The sequence below is a fragment of the Capsicum annuum genome, chromosome 7 (assembly GCF_002878395.1).
Source record: "Capsicum annuum cultivar UCD-10X-F1 chromosome 7, UCD10Xv1.1, whole genome shotgun sequence".
Taxonomy (NCBI): Eukaryota; Viridiplantae; Streptophyta; class Magnoliopsida; order Solanales; family Solanaceae; genus Capsicum; species Capsicum annuum.
This window is the reverse complement of record NC_061117.1, coordinates 122,403,994-122,426,729: the sequence shown is the minus strand read 5'-3', so window position 1 is coordinate 122,426,729 and position 22,736 is coordinate 122,403,994. Positions and strand designations below refer to the sequence as shown.

General features: G+C 34.5%; 1 pseudogene; it reads left to right on the top strand.

Annotated features, from left to right (window-relative positions):
• The first annotated feature begins 3,235 nt into the window (after positions 1-3,235).
• On the top strand, positions 3,236-17,400 carry LOC107876601 (annotated as a pseudogene).
• The last annotated feature ends 5,336 nt before the right edge of the window (positions 17,401-22,736 follow it).

Below are 22,736 nucleotides of genomic sequence, written 5' to 3'. Positions count from 1 at the left end.
ATGGTATATTCATGATGCATAGAAATGGTATATTCATGATGTATACATGGGGTATCTTCATGATGCATAGATGTGGTATATTCATGATGTATAGACGCGGTATATTTATGATGCATAGATGTGATATAATCATGATGCATATATGTAGTATATTTATGATGACTATAGGTGGTACATTCTTGGTCATTAAATGGGTAAGTGATGCGACTCCAACTAAAATATAGACTTATTAGTGTTTTTCCTAAATAAGGGTTAAAGCTAATTTTCTACTTTAAAATGGATTTCTTCAAAATAATTAATGCCCGTCTTAATGAATAACTTGTAAGTAAAGGTGATTAATAATGATGTTTTAAAGACTTGATCGAGACAAATTCCGATCTATAATTTGATGTTACTAAATATTCTGGTCATAAGAGATTCTGACCCATTCTACACTTTTATAATGATGTAGTCCTGAAGTTCACTCCAGGCAACATACTTATGGATTTACACCCTTTTAGCCACGGCTTAAGTTATGCACCTACTATATATCTAAATACACATCTCTTAGTATGGGATAGATGAAGATGGTGTATCAATGATAAGATTCTGGGTGAAAGCTAATAATATTTATAATATTCATGGTATGTATATATACTTATTGATAATGTGACATTGAGGACTAATGATGAATCATGGAAATATACTATACCTTGCTTTTTTTATGTCTATTTACTTTCGCCCTCATGGGGCTTGTTCTTTACTTTAGACCTCATGGGGTATCCACTTTACTTTAGCCCTCGTGGGGCTCGCTCTCTATGGTTGACATTTATTTTGATATTATGATGATGATATCATTATGCCTGGCAAGGCCGGAGGATGTTATGATGATATGATGATGTCCGATAAGGCCGGCAGATATTATAATGATATGATAATACCTGGCAAGGCCGGAGGATATTGTGATGATTGAAGATCCCTAGCAAGGCTAGAGGATATTATGATGATATGATGATACCCGGCAAGGCTAAAGGATATTATGATGCCCGACAAGGCTGGAGGATATTATGATGATGTGATTATACCCTATAAGTCCAAAGCATGTTATGATGGTGATATTAATGCCCGGTAAGGTCAGAGGATGATTATATTTATGTGCCTATGTGTACATCTATCATTTTGAGTCCAGCTAGCCCTATATATGGCATATATATACCCTTCAAGGTCGGAGGATGATTATGATGATGATGTTTACGATGATGATGGTTATGATGATGATGATTATGACGATGATAGTTATGATGATGATGGTTATAATGGTAAGTGTTGAGATGATGATATTATGATATTGATTTTATACTTTGCATTCACATTTCCTATCATCAGTATGCACCTATATCTATCAGCTCTTATTGAAGGGTTGCATAGATATGCGCGATGATTATGCCTTGTGGTGTATTGTATGTTTATTAAACCTTTTGAGTCTGGGGAGGTGAGGATACACATAGGCTCGGTTAGGTATTTGGTTGTCCAAAATAGCTGGTTACTCGTGTTATTATTGACATTGTTATTATATTTGTCATTATCTTTGCTATGATCATTGTTATGGCTACTTTATGACAGATTGGTCAGTGATTCGGTATTGAGACTTGAGGTGTGATTTTGGCCTCTTTTATCTTACGATTACATTATTATGCATGACCGTCTAATGATTTGATATATGGATTAGAACACTGAGTATTCTACCACTAGCTCTTACTATAATTATTGAGGTCTTAAATAGAGAGTCTGGTGATCTAGGTTGTACTTCAAGTAGACCTTGGTTATATACTTATATATATATATATATGCATACCTTTCTATATGAAGTTATGGTGTTACCGTATATCCTTTTCTTTCATTAATTCAAATTGTATATTCATTTCTTGGCTTTGTATACTTATATATATCTTTTTTTCGCTTTTACTTTATATATTGGCCAGTGATATATGGTATAGTGTTTATATTTCTAAGCATGGCTGGAATTAAGATAGTGCATTCTTACTACTTCCTTAGCCTTAATATGATAATTCTCTTGGACATAAATAGGAGAGGTTATCCTTATTATCTCATTGGTTGTCTTATATTGTTGCTTGACATTTGGGTGTAGTTTTCCATTCTGTCTATATGTTATATATATTTGTTTTATCTTTGGAGCTCAGTCGGCAGTTGCCTACTAAGTACCACATGTTTGGTACTCATACTACACTTCAGCAACCTGTAGATAATAGTGTGGGTTATCGCCATTGATGTGTACGTCATGCAGAGAAGCTATGGTTAAGAGACTTAGAGTGATCTCTTGACGTTCGGAGTATTACTTATGTCTCTCTAATGTATTAGACTAGTCTCAATGTTGTATTCAGAGATAAGTTATATAAGAGAATTTATTTGTACTTCACTTTGTACTCCCTTATTATTAGAGGCTCTTGTACTGATAGCACTAGATCTTAGGGATACATTATGCAATTAATCTTTTATTTTAAATATTTTTCATTCTTTCATTTATCCATTTAAGTAGTTTGTTACTAGCCGTTTGGGACTACGAGTTCGGCTTGTCTACTAGTGGATTATAGTAGGTGCCATCATGACCTGAGAAATTGGGTTGTCAAAAATTAGTATCTGAGCCTAGGCTTCACCGATGTGTTAGTACAAAAGATAAGTGTTCGGTAGACTCCTGTAGATCCATGCAGAGACGTTTGTAACCTATCTTCGAGAGGCTATAGTGACATGCTTAGGAAATTTATTTCTTTACTTCTTGTCGTGTGTCAGCATTGCTATGAACCTTAAATACATTCTTTGACTCTATTTTGTTCCCAAATGGGTGATGTGAGATGATCGATAGATGAGGATGTGACTCCAACACGTGTTTTTAGAGCTTCAGAGCAGCATCAAATTAGAGATGTTATAGACTAATATCGGATATATTTAGCATCAACCAAAGGATTTAGGTTCAGCTCAAGCTCCGATAAATCTCGTGATATTTTCAGCCTTTAAGGTTCAGTATTGGGGGTCCTGAGTATGATTCAGATCTCTCCCATCCATGGATGACATTTTACTCTTTGAGTAGTTCAAAGACCAGAGTTGGGTCTATTAGTGTTCATCAGTGTTCTTTACCAGTTTATGAGTATAAGATTGGATTTCACGAGTGGGATAGGAATTTTCCTATGCTATATCTCTTTGAGCGGGGTATGGTGTATGGATATAATAGAGGACTAGCATGGTAACTCCATTTAGCATGGAGCACTTGATAGAAACTGTGTCTTCCTCTCCTCAAATTATTGATTATGTGAGGGCCATAGAGAGAGAATGTATTGAGACTTATAGAGGTGGCAGCAAGAGGCCATGCCCATGGTATTATGCTATTGGTATTTTATCTAGGAGTGAGGATCCTTTCGGAAGAGGTCAGCTTCACTTGCAGTGTATCGGCTCTATGCAAGTAGTATTTCACACTATGAGTGGTTCTCAGATTAGTCATGATGATCATAAGCGAGCAAAGTCCCCATCAGACCTTAAGGAGTTTTTGGTATGAGTCTTCATGCCATGACGTCCATTTTGAATTATGAGGGGCAATATCTCAAGGCTAGATGAATGGCTAATAGATCAGGGGGCAAAGCCAACTCATAAGCCACATCACCAACAGTCCAAAGAATCTCAAATGGACCAATATACTTGGGTCTAAGCTTTCTCCTCTTCCCAAACTGTATCACACCCTTCATGGGTGAAACTTGAAGGAAAACACGATCACCAACACCAAATCTCAAGGCAAAAAGTCTACAATCAGTATAGCACTTTTGCCTACTCTGAGCTGCTCTAAGTCTATCCTGAATGACCCAGACTCTATTTAAACGACTCAAGAAGCAAGTCTGTACCTCGAGGTCTATCCTCAAAAACATCAAACTAACCAACTGGAAAGCAACAATGCATACCGTACAACACCTCAAAATGATCCATATCGATATTGGAATGGTAGTTGTTATTATAGGCAAACTCTACTAATACCAAATATTTCTCCCACTGGCCACTAAAATCCATCATACAAGTGCAGAGCATATCCTCTAAAACCTGAATAGTCTGCTCTAACTGACCATCAGTTTGGGGGTAAAACATTGTACTGAGATCAATCTGAGTGCCCAATTTATCCTGAAATGTCCTCTAAAATTGAGATGTGAACACCAAACCATGATCTGAGATGATAGACACTTGCACACCATGCATACGCATAATCTCACAAATATCAATATGGGACAACCTCTCGGCACTAAACAAAACCTAAATTGGAAGAAAATAAGCTGATTTGGTCAATCGATCCATGTTGACCCATACATTATCGAAACCATAAAAAGTATGAGGCAACCCAAGCACAAAGTCCATAGTGATCTGTTCCCACTTCCACTCAAGAATGGGTAACCTCTGAAGCAAACCATCAAGTCTCATAGGCTTGGCCTTCACCAGCTGACAACATAGGCAAAGAGCCACAAAAACCACTACATCTCGCCTCATACCCCCCACCAGTAGTGCTGCCTAAAATCACGATGCATCTTATTCACACCTAAATGGATGGAATATCTGGAACAATGGGCCTCATCCAAGATCAACCTAATCCATTCACCTACTCTCGGCATAAAAACTTGGACTCTAATCTGCAAAACTCCATCTGAATCAAGTGAGTCTTCCTTAGCCTCCTTATTCAATACCTTATCTTGAATCAACCTCAATCTAAGATCATCAAACCAATGAGCTCAAATTTACTCCATCAAAGAAGATTTAGCCTCCACAATGCTAAAACACCCCCAGGTGTCGAAATATCAAGCCTAACCATCCGATTAGCTAAAGACTGAACCTCTAAGGCTAAAGGCCTCTCTTAGGTCAAAAGATGCGCCAAGATACCCATGCTAATCGACTTTTGGCTCAAGGAATCCACAACCGCATTAGTTTTTCCCAAATAATAGAGAATAGTCAAGTCACAATCCTTAAGAAACTCAAGCCAACGATGCTGCCTCATATTAAGATCTCACTGGGTGAAGAAGTACTGAAGACTAAGATGATCTAAGAAGATCTCACAACGAACTCCACACAAGTAGTATCTCCACAACTTAAAGGAAACACTACTGCGCACAAGTCTAACTTATAGGTAGAATAATTCCTCTCATGAGGCTTCAACTGATGAGACACATAAGCAATCACCTTGCTCTCCTGCATCAACACAGCATCAAATCCAACACCTAAAGCATCGCAAAACACGGTAAATCCCATGCCCTTCTTGGTCAAAGCCAATATAGGAGATGATATTAATAAATCCTTGATCTTTTGAATACAAGCATCGGGCCACTAAAAGGAGCTGCAATAGAAGAGAAACCCTCGACAAAACGCCGATAATACCCGTCTAAGCCAATAAAACTCTAAATTTTAGTGGGCGAAGTAGGTCTAGCCCAATCACAAACCGTTGCAGCCTTAGCTGGATCAACCATAGTACCTTTCTTAGTCACCACATGACCCAAGAAAGAAACAGACTCTAACCAAAACTCGTACTTAGAAAACTTAGCATACAACTTCTCATCCCTCAATCTCTAAAGAACAATCCGCAAATGCTCCTCATGCTCAACCTCACTCTTGGAATAAACTAAGATATCATCTATAAATACAATACCAGAGGAGTCAAGATACAGTTGAAACACTTGGTTTATCAACTCCATGAACACGATAGGGGCATTGGTCAACCCAAAAAAAATGACTAAGAACTCATAATCACCATATCGAGTTTGAAAAGATATCTTTGGAATATTCAAAGCTCTAATCCTCAACTGGTGATATCCAAACCTTAAATCAATCTTTGAAACATTGCAGCACCCTAAAGTTGATCAAACAAATCATCAATGCGAGGAAGAGGATATTTACTCTTAACAAGTATGTCTAGCACCCAAATTAATAAAAATAAAAAAAGAAAAGACATAAATACCCAATGAAAGGCTTCTAGAATGAAGCCAAACCATTCAAGTAATCATAAAAATGTGGAAAGAACTCATCTAAAATACCAATCATGCCTAAAACCAGGTGTCAATAGTGTAAGAACTACTAATACAATTCAGGAGTCAAATACATCAGAAAAATAACCACAAAGGAATAATATCTATCTCTAAATGCTAATAAATACATAACTACTATAGAAGGGTAGAGGTGAACTCCAGATGTATGAATGTCCAATTGCTACCTTGGAAGCTCCAACAATCGCCCGAGTCAAGCAAGCTGAGGTGCATTCAAGCTAGGACCGGCACTGAAAGAGCACAGTAAGCATGAGTACGGTCCACTTGTACTCAGTAGCCATCATAGGCTGACGAATAAAAGTAGTAAATAAAGCATACAAAATATACACTAAGGGCACGTCTCCTGCAATTAGAAAATATCCCAAACAGTAGCCCACACCGCTTGCCCTAACAGTTCTAGTATATTACATACAGTACTACATCACACAAAGATAGAACACAAGTATCCATTATATCACATATATGTAAAACAAGGGGAACATGCATATATAAGATCATTAAATACAAGTAAAGAAGATAAGATAATTACATAGATGGCAAGTCAATATGGAAATACAACACAATATAAACACAATAAAGTAAGTGCAAAGTATATGATGATGATAATGATGATGCACACAGTCATTGCATAACTTTTGGGATCATTGCACGATTCCCGTATACACCTACAGAGAAAATCCTCCCAACGCAAGACTCATGGAGGGGTTCGTCACCCGTATACAATCCATATATATCATATATTTGTTTTCGCACATCCCTCAAAAAGGGTTTTATAAGGTGTTATAATCCCCGATACATCCCTCGGGGAGATTTTTTAAAAAGGTATTGCTAGTGTTACTCGGGTGTTTCCAGGGTAGTACCAATATTTCATGAATGAGTATGATATAAGGATGTATTGATCACAACCAATCACAATGAGTAGTATTTCCACAATCAACCACATGATAAATTTCCACAACCATCACAATGATATATTTCCACAATCACGTGAGCCAATACCCACTCATTATTTTCATTTCATCCATGAATTTATACATGTATCATATGCCAATAAAGTATGAATATAATCACAATACACCAGTGGTACTATATTAATCATTTTAACAACATAATACAATTATTCACATGTATTCAAGACTATCAATATTACATAGGACCCCACATGGCTACACATATCACATAATATCTCAATTTTGATAATTACATCACATATAGGCTCCCATACGGGCATAACACATAGATAGTCATTATTTTATTAGTTCTCACTCTTAACATACATTTTGTATCATCTTTTACTACCCAACTCAGTCTAAAAAAGTTAAGTCATAACCCATTTCGAATGTCAAAATTGGTCCGCTACACTTCGAAGCCAGAATATTACTTTCCACGAAAAAGCTCAAAATTTAATAAAACTATCAAATATGAAATTTATGCATCAAAACAAAATCAACGATACTCATACTGACTACTTTTGATTTGGGGTCAAAACGGACCCCCGAAACGAATTTTTAAAAAAGAAGGACAAAATCGTAACTTTACTTTAAAAATATGTTTGAACCTATAGCTGAAAACCCAAGTCAAATCGAGTAAAAATGAGGTTCAAATAGAAGAAAAATCATTGTTAAGCTTTACCGGATAAAAATCTTTGAAATTCGAATTAAAATCAAGAATCGGAGTTGTTTTGGAGGTTAAATTGATGAAAAACTAGTAATTGTAAGATTAAAATATTATTCAAGTGAAAAGGATTGAATTTGGGGTTTAAAATCAAGCCCTAAGATTTTTGGAGTTTTGAGAAATTAATCAAGAAAATATAACAAAAATGGTGAATTCTTACCTTAAATCTGTAATAAAAGTAAGAAATAGATGTTGATCTAACTTCCTAAGATCTCACAAGCTTCACTTTTAAGCTTTCACACTATTTTAGGGTTTAACTCCTAGGAGGCAAGGTGAAAGAACGGAAAAAGGGGCAAAAAAACGGGGGCAAAATCTATTTTTTAATATATGCAAACAAATTATGCAACCACACTAAATTTGATGTTTTTAACGCATTGGCAAAGTCAGATTTTTAAAAAAATATCTTTTCATAGAGTCAACCCCCGAAATCCAAAATTATATTTTCTAAATCTAGGATCGAAATGACATTTAAAGGCCGTAAAATCACACCAAACATGTTACCACCGTAAAATTGACATTCCAAAGCTTCTTTCAAAGTCGAATTTTCCATTTGAGATTGAGTTTTACCAAATGTGGGTCCCACACCCATATTTCTAATTTTTCCAACTTTTCGATCAATAGATCGAAATTAGCTCAGGTTCATCGGGACTCGAACCAAAGGTCTACCTAGCCTAAAATTGATATTTCGGAGATACTGGAGTACCCTTTTTAGCCATCCGTTGCACAGTTCAAAAGATATCCATATAAGTTCAAAACAAGGCTCTCGAAGCCATCAAAAACCATAATATTGAATAAATGGTACCAAAGTGCATTGAAAATTGTGTCGATTACCCCCACGCCATAGAAATATCACAATGCAACTATGGAAAGGGGTAAAGCAATCATACAAAAAAATATATTTCACATATTTCATCAAAAAGTTGGTCGTTAAATCATAATCCAAAAATTAAATCCACACGCATGAGAAATTGCAGACGCATGTCACAACGCACCTCAAGGGGAAGCAGCCTTTCGAGGCACTATTTGAAAATGGAGAAAGTGAACTTCGAACGCAGAAGCTAGTGCATGCCGGCTCGCATGTCATCCAAAACTTTCTAGTTTGTGCCAAATACTGGCCTGCAGTCGTATATGGACATCTGTAATCGGAGATGGGGTCTGTTGGTCAGGCAAGTTTCAAAATAGATGAATTTTTCATGAACCATTACTTCTTTTCTGAAACAAATCTTTATGGCTATAAATATCTAATTTTTCTCAGGTATTAGGCACAACATTTTAAAGTAAAAACACTTTCTTCTTCTTGAATAGCTCAAGTGTGATTTACAAATCATTGACTTAGTTCGTAGTTCAGCAAATTTATGGTACCACTATTTTTTGTAGTGAATCATTTTATTGTGGGGGATATATATTCCATTAACCTCAAGTATTTGGGGGGAATAATTTTCTTAAAGACACTGTGAAATCGGTAGACTTGATTCTTTTTTTCTTTCTCTCTTTCTTACGATTTTTCTGTTTTTCAGATAATAGTTGAAATTCTTTCTTGTTCTTAAACCTGTTGCTGAAGTTAATGTTGTAAATACAAATAGTACCTGAAAAACAATAATTTTGAAATACTTACTGAGTTGAAAGTTTAAGCTAGAAGTATGGACCTTTTGCCTTCAAATAAACCAAGAGATAGTGATAACCACTAGTGAGTGTAGATATCACTAGAAATAGTTAGTATGTTATTGTTAATCCAATACTTCTTTCTTTTCTTTTTTATTTATTCTATTTGGGTTGAGCACATCCCTTAATAAATCTGATACTCCTATAAAATTAAAAGCAATTTTATCAATATATTACTAATTAAATTTTATAGTTGTTTCCAAATCTATAATGATTATATTTATTGAATAGAGACATAATAGAAAGATTTTGTTCAAACTATTCTTAAAGGATCAAAGAAGCAAGTATTTAATAATATAAGTATAACCAAATGAAGGAAATAAAAAGAAATGATGGGAGTAGTTCAAAAGTAGAGAAATGTTTTCATAAAAACCATAGGGAGTGTGTCTTTCTTTGAATGAACGTTAGTGGATTTTTGTACAATTATCCTATGTGCATATTTTAAGTGAATAAACTTAACCCACGTGTTTCCTTTTTGTTCCTCACAACTTGAAGTTCAAATATAAAATACATATCTCGAACTCTTGCCAAGCACAAAGCTATAGAGACAAATGCAGAGCTGGTTTTCATTCCATCGACGGGATTGAGTTATGTTGCCCCCGCCATCGAATTTGACAAACACATACTTGATACAGGTGAATGTCTCTGCATTTCCTTCCTCATCATGAGACATCCCACTGATTTCGGCGTTCAACCTTAACTCCAATCACTCTCTTTTCACTCTCGCTTGCACTTTGTTGATGTTTCAATTGACCCCAAAACAGTTGTTGAACTGTTGTCTAACAAGGATAGATTCTTGTACGATTTCATCAATGGACATAAATATAAGGTAAATGAATTTCTTAGTAATAATTTTGGCTCTACATGACTTGTTGGCTTTGTCCTTGACATGTTCTGCATCACAATGATTGACGTAGCTAATGCATTTGGTGTTCCTAGTTATATTTTCTTTAGCTCCGTTGCTGCTTTTCTTGCATTGTCCCTTAATTTTGAAGCACCAAGGAACACCTCTGATTATGACTTTCGAGTCTGATGAAGAATTACCGATTCTTGGATTTAAAAAAGCCATATCCTGCTAAAATTTTACCTAAGCTAGCTAGATCAGTTATGCCTAGCTCAATTTTATACTTCGATGGCATTCACCATTTTACAGAAATGAAAGGTATCATTATCAATACCTTTGCAGAGCTTAAACCTTTTGTTTTTCAATCACTCTCCAATTCTAAAATTGCTCCTCTGATTTACCCAATTTATCCTATAGTCAATTCAGATGACAGTTACAAAAAGCAAAAAATCAAAAGTATCATCAAGTGGTTGGATGAGCAACCAAACTCGTCTGCAGTATTCTTGTGCTTTGGAACCATGGGAACCTTTTGTTATTTTAAGGTGTTTCGGGTACAAGAATCTATTTAAATGCAACACCAACTTCAACACAAGTTCCTGTATAAACAAAAAGACCTATGAATTTTTTTAACACCTTCAACACAAGATTACTAATAATCTATCCAAGAAGTATGTTTATTTTCAGAAATAAGATAAAACAGAATTTGTAAGGCCAAGTCCCCGACTTCATGGAGTATCCTTAAGGAAAAATTTACCTCACTATACCCAAGGTTATGGAATCTTCCTCCCAGAATTAAATGGCCTTCAATTCGTACAACAGCGGTACCTTAAACTGTTAGATTCAACGAACTCACTCAACAGCTTAATGATCACACAGAGTTTTTATTAATAAAAAGAGAATTTTTGCTGTCAAAATTGATTACTATACCTGAGGAAAATATCAGGTATTTATAGTCTTAAGTGTATCCTTTCATAAAGGATGCATTAGTTCAGCTGAAAGGCACCTTTTTTGCAATAGTCACGTCCCTGCGTTAGGACTGCACTCGAGATATGCCTAGACTGCAGCTAGAGATGATGTTCTGCACATTCCAGTGCGCATCTATGTTTAAAATGCGTTCGTAGGTCTTGACTTGTGTTGTGTCTACGGTCGCATATCACCCTACGGCATGAAACAGTGTGCCTCTTCTAGAAGGGTTGCATTCCTTCATGATGTGTGTTGCGTATGCATTGGAATTATGCCTAAAATACGCCTGTATTTGGAGAAAATTAATTCCATCAGATTTTGGATTAACATTTCACTTGTAAACAAGTTCCAAATAAATTTAGTCTAAAAAATTAAATCTCATCGATCGATCATTTGACAAAACCAAATCTAAATTCAAATCTAAATCCGAAGTCAAAACTGAGCTGAGTGAGCAATGATAGTGATGGCGTGAGGCATCACCTATTTCTTGCCTCACTATCTATGTGGAGTTAGTGTTTCTCACTATAAACACTTTCAAGTTCTCTTCTCCCACCAATGTGGGAGAACTAAGTCAACTTTCTAATTTAGGAGTACACTTTCTAAATTAGTGTCTCCCTTCTCCCCACCATTTTTTCTCCATTTTCCATTCACATACACCTTGAACCCAACAATCCCCCACATGAATGGGGAATGGATATCTTTTGAAGAATTTATGGACAAGCATGTGATCATTTAGCAAAGACTGATTGCATCTAGATAATTAGGTTTTCCTTTGAAATTTCTGTAGTGAACATGCATCGGATGCACTCGGTCAATCGGTAGATTTGATATCTTTGAACCGTCGAGCTTTACTGTACACCTAGACAACACATGTCACACAACCTGCCTTTTATTGTTTATGGTTCTCACTGTTTTATTCTTTTCATGTCTCAGTATCATGAGAGCTTAGAGAATAGGCCTTTACTAACATTCTCTTTAAAACGGCTTCCACTTTGCCCTCACATAGGTGATTTATAAACATTCAATCCTATAGATTAAACTATTTGGTCAAATCTGCTAAATTTAGATAATCATTAAAAGACTTTTCAATTTAAGTCTTATCCTTATTTACTACACGTTGTCTACATCATGAGAATGGATTGGGTAATTGACAATGTTGAACCTGTCAGACATAACTTTGTTTGATCTCTTTGAACCTAGATCTTAGGATCTCCAGTATGCTAGGTAGAGTTACCACAATGCTGACTTGTCCTAGGCCTTAAACCCATTCTCTTGGATGTTCTTTCCACTTCTTCTCTAGATAGTCCTTCAGTAAGTGGATCCGATACATTATCCTTTGACTTTACATAGTCAACAATGATAATTCCACTAGAGAAAAGTTCTCTAATGGTATTATGTCTCCATCTTATGTGACGAGATTTACCGTTATATATCATGCTCCCTGCCCTACCTATTGTCGCTAGGCTATCATAGTGTATACATATTGGTGCCACTGGTTTGGTCCAATAAGGAATACCTTCTAAGAAATTTCAAAGCCATTCTACTTCTTCATTAGCTTTATCCTATGCGATAAATTCAGATTCCATTGTAGAGCGAGCAATACATGTCTGTTTGGATGATTTCCAAGAGACTGCTCCTCCACCGATAGTAAATACATATCCACTTGTGGATTTTACTTTGTTTGATCCGGTGATCTAATTTGCATCACTATATCCTTCAAGTACCACGGGATATTTGTTATAATGCAAAGCATAGTCTTGAGTGTATTTAAGATACCAAAACTCTTTTCATTGCCATCTAATGAGTTTTGTTGGGATTACTCGTTTATCAACTCAACTTTCTAATAGTGCTTACTATGTATGGCCGTGTACAGTTCATTATATACATTAAACATCTCAATACTCTTGTGTACTCCAATTGTGAGTAACTTTCACCTTCATTCTTTCGAAGTGTAAAGCTCACATCCAAAGGAGTCTTGGCAATACCGAATTCCATATACTTGAATTTGTCAAGTACATTTTTGATATAATGAGACTGTGACAATGCCAATCCTTGTAGAGTTCTATGGATTCTTATACCTAAGATCACATCCGCAACTCAAAGATCTTTTATATCAAACTTCCTCTCAAGTATTCATTTCGTTGCATTTATGTCAGAAATTTCTCTACTGATGATCAACATATCATCCACATATAAACAAATAATCACTTGGTGATTCGGAGTGTCTTTACTATGAACACATTATCACATTCATTTATCTTGAACCCGTTTGCCAACATGGTTTGGTCAAACTTCGCATGCCATTATTTAGGTGCTTGCTTTAGTCCATATAGCGACTTAATAAGTTTACCCGCCTTATTCTCCTTTCCAGGAACCACAAAATCTTTCTCTATTTCTCTACTTAGGAATGCGGTTTTCATATCTATTTGATGGATTTCAAGACCATATACCGCCGCCAAGGCAATTAACAGTCAAATCGATATTATCCTTGTTACTGGCGAGTATGTATCAAAGTAATCAAGGCCTTCTTTTTGTTTGAAGCCTTCTACTATAAATCTTGCCTTGTATTTGTCAATAGTACCATCCGCCTTCATTTTTCTTTATGAAGATCCATTTAGAACCTAAAGGTTTATTTTCTGAAGTAAGATCAACCAATTCCCACATACGATTGCTTAAGATTGAATCAATATTACTATTGACTGCCTCTTTCCAAAAGGATGAGTCTAACAATGATATCGCTTCTTTAAACGTTTGAGGCTCATTTTCTAAGAGAAATGTTACAAATCTGATTCAAATGTAGTTGATATTCTTTGACGCGTACTACGTCTTGGATTCTCTTCATTATGTACATTCTCACTTGGTTCATTTTGAGGTCGCTTAAATCCTCCACTAGACTGTTCATGTCTATCTTCATACGGGTAAATTTTTTCAAAGAATTTAGTATTATCTGATTCAATTACCATATTTTTATTTATATCCAGATGTTCGGATTTATGAACCAAAAACTGACATGCTTTACTACTTTTAGCATATATTATGAACATGCAGTCTACAGTATTAGGTTTTATCTTAACCCTTTTAGGCATAGGAACTTGGACCTTTTCTAGACACCCCCACACTTTGAAATAATTTAAGTTGGGTTTCCTTTCTTTTTATTTTTCATAAGGAATTGATTTTGTCTTACTATGGGGAACTCTATTGAGTATACGATTGACTGTAAGGATAGCCTCCCCCTACAAGTTTTGTAGTAAATCGGAACTTATCAGTAAGGCATTCATCATTTCTTTTAACGTTCGATTTTTCCTTTCTGCAATTCCATTAGATTGAGGTGAATACAGGGTTGTAGTTTGATAGACGATTCCATTCTCTACACATATTTGCACAAAGAGCGATTCATATTCTCTGCCCCTATCACTTCTTATCATTTTGATCTTTTTCTCTAACTGATTTTCAACTTCAGTTTTGTATTGCCTAAACGCATCTATTTCTTCATCCTTACTGTTTAGCAAGTAGATGCAACAGTATCTAGTCCAATCGTCAATAAAAGTTATGAAATACTTTTTTCCACCATGTGATGGTGTTGATTTCATATCACAAATGTCAGTGTGTATTAAGCCTAAGGGATTGGAATTCCTTTCAATGGACTTATAAGGATGTTTTTCATTCTTTGATTCCACACACGTTTGACACTTTGATTTATTGCACTCAAAGTTTGGCAAAACTTCTAAGTTAATCAGTTTTCATAACGTTTTGTAATTAACATGGCCTAATCATTCATACCATAAATCATAAGACTCAAGCAAGTAAAAAGAATTTGAATTTTTATTGATTTCAACATTCATTACATTCATCTTATAAAGGCCCTCGGTGAGATAGCCTTTTCCTATATATACTTCTCCTTTGCTAATTACAACTTTTCCAAAAAAGGTTACACATTTGAATCCATTCTTGTCTAGAAGTGAAATAGAAATCAAGTTCCTACGTAACTCCAAAACATACAAGACATTATTAAGTGTCAAGACCTTTCCTGAAGTCATTTTCAAGCACACTTTTCCTGTTCCTTCTACCTTAGCAGTAGCGGAGTTAGCCATGTAGATAATTTCTTCTACTTAAGCTGGAGCGAATGATGAAAACAATATTTTGTTGGAATAAACATGGAGGGTGGAACCTGAATCCATCCACCATTCGCGAGGATTCCCCACCAAGTTGCATTCTGAAAGCATAGCACACAGATCATCACATTCTTTGTTGGACTGAATCATATTTTCTTGGTCCTTTTTCTTGCCTTTCTTAGGGGCACAACAATCCATGAACTTGTGGCCAATCTTGCCACAGTTGAAGCACTTTCCCTTGAATTTCTTCTTGGGTTGATTGCTTTCATGTTCAACTTTCTTTCTTTTCTTAGAATTGCTTTGGTCATCTTCTACAATATATGCTCCATTAATTTTAGAATTCTCTTTTGACCTTCTCTTGGTAGCTTTAGTATTCTCTTTAATACGAAGTCAGACAATAAGATCTTCGACAGTCATTGCGTTTGTGCTTCAAGTAGTTTTTGAAGTCTTTCCGCATAGGTGGTAGCTTCTCAATTATCGCTACTACTTGAAATGCATCATTAACAATCAAACCTACAAAATAGTTTATGTGAGTAATAAGAACATTTTCAATTTGTTCAAGTAAGGTATTTTCTAAAGATATACCTTTCGCTAGGAGATCGTGGTTGATTACTTGTAATTCTTGCACTTAAGAGACAACCGATTTGCTATCTATCATTTTAAAGTACAGGAACCTTGCAACGAAGAATTTCTTAATTCCTGCATCCTCTGTCTTATATTTTTGTTCTAGTGCCCCCCACAATTCCTTCGATGTCTTAGTTCCACTATAAACATTATAGAGGTCGTCTTGGAGACCACTCAAGATATAATTCCTGCAAAGGAAGTACAGGTGTTTTCAAGACTCTATAATTATGAAACGCTCTTTGTTCGAGGTTTTGGAATCTTCCTCCCAGGATAAAAGGGTGTTGCGTATGTGCTGGAATTGCACCTGAAATGCGCCCGCATTTGGAGAAAATTAATTCCATCAGATTTTGGATTAACATTTCACTTGTAAACAAGTTCCAAATAAATTGTCTAAAAAATTAAATCTCATCAATCGATTTCCAAATCCAAATCCGAAGTTGAACGAGCTACGACGGCGCGAGGTATCACCTAGTTCTTGCCTCACTATCCATGTGGAGTTAGTATTTCTCATTATAAACACTTTCAAGTTCTCTTCTCCCACCAATGTGAGAGAAATGAGTAAACTTTCTAATTTGGGAGTACGCTTTCTAAATTAGTGTCTCCCTTCTCCCCACCATTTTTCCTCCACTTTCCATTCACATACTCCTTGAACCCAACAGCTTTGAACCTGAGCAGGTAAAAGAAATAGCAGTAGCACTAGAGCACAGTGGCCACCGGTTCTTGTGGTCCTTACGAAGGCCTCCGCCAAAGGGGAAAATAAAGATGCCAAGCAATTATGACAACTCTGAGGAAGTTCTGCCTGAAGGGTTCTTGGACAGGACAAAAGGAATTGGGAAAGTGGTCGGATGGGCACCACAAGTGACTGTGCTTTCACATTCTTCTGTGGGTGCGTTCGTGTCACATTGTGGATGGAATTCGACGTTGGAGAGCGTGTGTTGTGGGGTGCCTATTGCTGCTTGGACCTTGTATGCTGAACACCAGATGAATGCGTTTTCGTTGGTTAAAGAATTGGGGTTGGCAGTAGAGATTCGGATGGACTATGTTAAGGACTTCGAGGGGGAAAATCCAGTTGTCATAGTTAGTGCCGAGGAAATTGAAGGCGCCATACGGAAGCTTATGGAGAACGGTGAAGAGAATGAATTGAGGAAAAGGGTAAAGGAAATACAAGAGAAGAGCAGAATAGCCATGGAAGAAGGTGGATCGTCTTATACCTCTTTACGACTTCTAATTGAGGATTTCATCTACAACATTTCTTGAAGATTGATTTTCCACATGAAGATCTTCATCAATGACAAGTTTTTCACTGGATAAATCTTACTCTGATGCTCTGAACAAAACTTTTAAATGCATTATCAAAAGCACACAAGTTTTCAAAGTGGATATGTTGATACCTGTAGTTGTTGCATACAGTGTGCTGAATCGGCCAAAGTTAGTATTGGCAGTTCATCCCTATCAAACTGTGATGGACAAATTCACATAGTAAAGGATTTTGATGAATTTGAATTTCAACTTTGATTTTTGAGAAAAAATTGGATTGGTTGTTGCTTGGACTTGTTGGAAATCGTTTAAGGATGAATTTGAATTTCAACTTTGATTTTTGAGAAAAAATTGGATTGGTTGTTGCTTGGACTTGTTGGAAATCGTTTAAGAAGATTGTATGTAATGCAACATTTAGAGTTGTTTCCTAGAGATTTTTGAACAAAAATTTAGACTACAAATCACTGAAGATGTTTGTCTTTGTACCTAGACAAGTATATACACTTTTATACATTATTGATATATTTTTATGGGAAAATTTCAGAAATAGCAACTCTGCAGCCTTAATTATAACTTATATAGCAACAATTTTATAATTACGAAAATAGCAAATTGTATTTGTATTTAAGTAAAATGTTGCTATATAAATACATATACAAATATATATGTATTACTCATAAATACATATGCACAACTGAAAAATACATATTCTTCTATTACTATGAAATGGGTAAAATATTGCTACTTTTGCTATAAGTTGTAATTTTGAAAAAGTGTTGCTATTTATTGTAATTATTGTCTTAAGGATGGTAGTTTCTGTAATTTTTCCTATTTTTATACAAGGTAAATGCCTATAAAAGTATATAAGTCATATATAAAAATATATAAATACTGTTGCCTGGAAAAACTAATTATACGAGTGAAGACTGAAAAATAACTATGTTGGTGTAATGTATTTTGTTGGATTGAATATTTGTGAACCAATTTTACATATATTTGTACAAGTTAACTTTTGTATATTGTTAATTTAATTACTTTACATCCTCAATTTGAGATAAAGCAATACTCTCTAACTTTCTATTAGAAGCTTAACTTGATAGTTAAAAGTTAAAATTAAGGCAAAATGACAGAAATAGCTAACATTGGCAAAAAATAAGGTGATATTTAATGTTTGTATAATTATAAAACATGGCTACAGTTTAGAAGCTACATTAAGTCTAAAAACGTATATGAGTCTCAAAATTCATTTAAATAGACAAATGATTGAAAATGTATATGAACCTGAGAATTCACTTAAATATACAAAACAAAAGAAGCGGATTATATATGAGCCCCACAATTCGCTTAAATATACAAATATAAACGTATATGAATCCCAAAATTTACTTAAATATACAAATACAAAAAAGCATATATTCAACTTCTTAATTTAAACTTTAGCTACAAGTGGTAATTATATAAAACATTAGGTTGTGCCATATCGTGATGTCAGGATATTTTCTTTGTCACGTAATTTTCCTAAAATTAATTCTCCATTAAATATACAAATGGTGTAAAAATTTTGGGCTTATGTAAGTTCAAGCCAAAATCCAGCGATTGGCTACAAATACAACCTTATTATGTAACTCTACGGGTGACAAAATTTATTTTTAATAAATATATATATATATATATATATATATATATATATATATATATATATATATATATATATATATATAAAATCTATACCGATAATATATTAAAAGTGTGAAGGGTCTTAGAAATGTTATTTGAACTTTTTGTCCTTTATTAAAAGTCTTTGATTTAAACAAAATCATTTTTTCACTGTTTTTCCATAATATTTAAGAGTTCAAAATTAATTAAATATATTTATGGTAAGACCTTTCATTATTAGAAGTCATCATAATTAATGACAACTAATATTTTATCCATTAGCCTAAGAATTTTAAATCAATTAAATTTGATTTTAAAAAAATTTTAAAAATCTAGAAATAAATATAAAAATGTTAGAATAAGAAAAATTTAAGAGATATCAATTTTTTAAAAGTTTTAACTACGTGATAAAAATATAAACAATGATTTTATAAAGATTTGACTTTAAAAACAAGAAAAAGTTTAAATATAAAAAGAAAGAAAGTAATCATATCACATATATGGTTCAAGTTGCTATATCTCTCTTAGCCTCTGGCAATAAAGAAAGAGGTACTGTATAGTAAACGCAAAAGTGATAATTCATGAACTACTTGAAACTTTTGGCGGTAATATATATATGTGTGTGTGTGTGTGTGTGTTTATGCTAAAATATATGTTTAGGTGTATATTACTATTAAAGTGTGAAGGATATTTGAAAAGTGATTTGACTTTTATACTTCACAAAAATCTCCACAATAAACAAAACTATTTAATTTTATATAATCAAATGTTACACGTGCGAGGCGCATGCAGTTAAGCTAGTATATATATATATATATATATATATATATATATATATATATATATATATATATACATACATACATACTAGATACTCACACCCGTGCAAGGCACGGACATTTTGATAACACTAATGTGTAAAAGAGATCCAACTTTGGAAAAGATTATTTGCTACTTGTTTTAATTGTTTAGTATAGGAGTAAAAGAAAAATCGATGTTAACATACTATATACATTCAGTGTAGTCATTTAATAAGGAACAAAAAGATATTTATAAGAAAATATGACCATTATAATTCAATAACACAGGTCTAAATAAAATATTATTAAAATAATATATGAGGACAAAACTAATAAATATAAGAAAAAAGCAATATGCATGTGTAACCATTTTATTGCACCATAAAAATGAGGACTAAACTAATAAATATAAGGGGAAAATCATATTCATGTGTAACTATTTTATTTACTACTATATATCAGTGGAGAAAATTGAAGGAAAGGTGTCTTTTAAGTTTTGAATGAAGGATTGGTGACATTGACCAACTTAAAGGGTCAAACATCATTAGGAAACTTGATTAAGCTAATTATGGACTTGATTAATACTTTCAAAACTTTCTAATCTTTTTAAAAATACAAATCAACCCACACCCCTCTTCAATCCAAATCAATCAGTCTCTCTCCTCTCTCTCTCTCTCTTAATAGCTTCTTTCAACTCTCTCCCAACCAACAATTCTGCAAAATTCTCCCTTCAATCCCCGGCGATTTCAACCTCCGGCAAAAAATAGTCGGACGAGTTCCTTTTTGACTTTCGACCGTCAATCAACGTGAAGACTTCTTTGGCGATAACAACTTCGAGTTCTTCGTCATCCCATTTTCTTTTTCATAGGTAAAAAATTATAAAGAAAAAGAGGAACTTGAGCCAACTACTCTTCTAGTATTGAAATGTGTACTGAATAAAATCTTAATTTCTGGCATTTTTTCTTCTTGTTGTCGTACTGTTGAGTCAGATTTGTTGGTGATTTTTGTTCACAGTTGATGCTCTTAGTGTGTGTGTGTGTGTGTATGATGTGTTGGTGTTGCTGGGTTAATTTGTTGTTTGTCTTGATAAAAATGGTATTGTAATAGATGAAACATATGATGCAATAGATTAAGACATCTGATGCAATAGATGAAAACATATGATGCAGCAGATGAAAATAGCTGATGCAACAAATTAAAATCTGATGCACCTATGAAAATCTGATGCAACAGATAAACAATCTAACAGATCATTCATCTGTTGCGACAGATGACTCTTCAGTTTGGAAGAAATCTAAATAAATTGATCCAACAGATAACTCATTTTGCAATACATGAGTGATATATTTCAACAATTCAGTGATCTATTTTTATTATCTCCAATGGTTTACTCATCCGTTGTAAAAGGTCAGTTATATGTTGCAACAGATAACATGCCTGATACAACAGATATGTGATTTGTTTTTACTATATCTAACGGATAACTCATCTGTTGCAACAGGTTGGCGATATGTTGCAATAGATAAACTACCTGTGCAATAAATTTGTGATCTGTTATTACTATTTCCAACGGATTACTCATCCGTTGAAACAGGTTGGTTATATGTTGGAATAGATAAACTACCTGATGCAACAAATATGGATCTATCACTACTGTTTTCAACGAATTACTTATCCTTGCAACAGGTTGGTTATATGTTACAACAGATAAACTACCTAGTGCAACAGATCAGAGATCTGTTATTACTGTTTCCAACATATTACTTATCCGTTGTAATAGGTAGGTTATATGTTACAACAGATAAACTACCTAGTGCAATAGATTAGATATCTATTTTTATTATTTCCAACAGTTTACTTATCCATTGCAATAGGTCGGTTATATGTTGCAACAGATAACATACCTGGTCCAACAGATGTGTAGGCTGTTGGAATTATTATTTTACCATTGTGCATGTTAGATTTATTGTTATCTCTTTTTAACGATGCATTAATCAATTATAATCTTTTTTATGTTCTTGTTAATTTAAGATAATATGACTCCCAAAATAAAAGAAACTAAATCAAGTCCAAGTAAAGGAACAAATGCAGCAGCTCGGCTACTTCCACCACTCTATGATATTGCTTTACAAGCGTTATCTCAATCAAGAGCAGAAGATAATGAACACGGGGGGCGGGGGGGGGGGGGGGGAGGAATATCTCAAAAAGGATGATCCAAATGCTAATAGCCCTTCCACCGAAGAGTTGGCCAAAACCTTCAGCATTGATCGTTATCCTGTGAGAATGCAATGCGATGGTGCCACATACTTAACGAATGATTTCGTGGTTAAGTCAACCATAGGAAAATCTTTCGACGCCTTCAAAAAAATACTTCGAGAATAAAAATTGGATATTTATTTTAGGGAAAGCTGCTTTGGGCAATATCTTGATTTATCGGTGGACAACAATGCTCGTTTTCAGATAAAAATGGTATACGATCTTCTCAAGTATAGGTTTATGTATGAAAACAAAGATAAGATGAATGAGGTGTGGATAAATTACTATGGCATGCCTGTTTGTTTTGGTTGGAAGGAGTTTGACATAGTTACCAGACTAAAATGTTATCCTCCTTTTCCTTCTCAAGTTATACCTACTCTGACCAAAAAAAAGCACCCCGCACACCCAAAAAAGGCAAAGGCAAGTCGAGTGATCATGATGACCTGGTGTTGATTGTTGGTCCAAGCTTCAAAAATAAAAATTTGATAAAAACTTTGAAAGGTAAAGACTCTCAAAGAAGCACAAGCAATCATTGTGCTTGGTTTCGTTTGTACATAGTATTCTTTGGGAGAGAGACGTTAACAACAACATAAGTGTTGGTTTAATAAATCTCTCCGAGGATCTTGAGATATTTAACAGCTATCCTTGGGGTTATGAAAGCTTTAAAATAACTGTTCAATAGTTGTTGACTCCGTTAACACCAAAGAGGGTCAACTTATATGGCTTTCCATGGGCCTTCATGGTAAATATTTCTTTTATCATGATATGATTCATCATTTTTTTATTCAAAAGCATTATTGAATAAAAAAATGATGAATCATATCATGAT